This window comes from Myotis davidii, unplaced genomic scaffold (assembly GCF_000327345.1).
Source record: "Myotis davidii unplaced genomic scaffold, ASM32734v1 scaffold299, whole genome shotgun sequence".
Taxonomy (NCBI): domain Eukaryota; kingdom Metazoa; phylum Chordata; class Mammalia; order Chiroptera; family Vespertilionidae; genus Myotis; species Myotis davidii.
In genome coordinates this window covers 2,234,409-2,234,695 of record NW_006293088.1, presented here as the reverse complement: position 1 = coordinate 2,234,695, position 287 = coordinate 2,234,409, and the positions used below count along the sequence as shown (strand labels likewise).

The following is a 287-nucleotide window of genomic DNA, read 5'->3' as shown; positions in this document are numbered from 1 at the left end:
CATTTAAAGTTATTCCAGGTCCCGGAGGAGCCCTTGGCACTGATACACTAAGGAGCAGCGGGCAGCTCAGGGTCCAGGATGCTTCCCACCACGAGGGCAGCCTGGAGCCGACCAGACGCCCACGGAGCTGGGTGCTCAGGGACAGGAGGGCAACCCCAGGTGAAATCTCCTCCATTACCCTTAGAATATAACCCGGTCATCAGCCCCATCCTCCCCAGGGTCTCTCTGGGGGTTCAGCCCCTACTCCCTGCCCGGGCCCCGTGGGCACTCACCTTTAAACATGATGG

At 60.6% G+C, this 287-nt stretch overlaps 1 protein-coding gene across 1 annotated transcript in view; it reads right to left on the bottom strand.

Moving 5' to 3' along the window:
- The window catches only part of PADI2 (peptidyl arginine deiminase, type II), a 115,022-nt gene that overhangs the window by 7,945 nt on the left and 106,790 nt on the right, over positions 1–287 (bottom strand). The window lies entirely within an intron of this gene.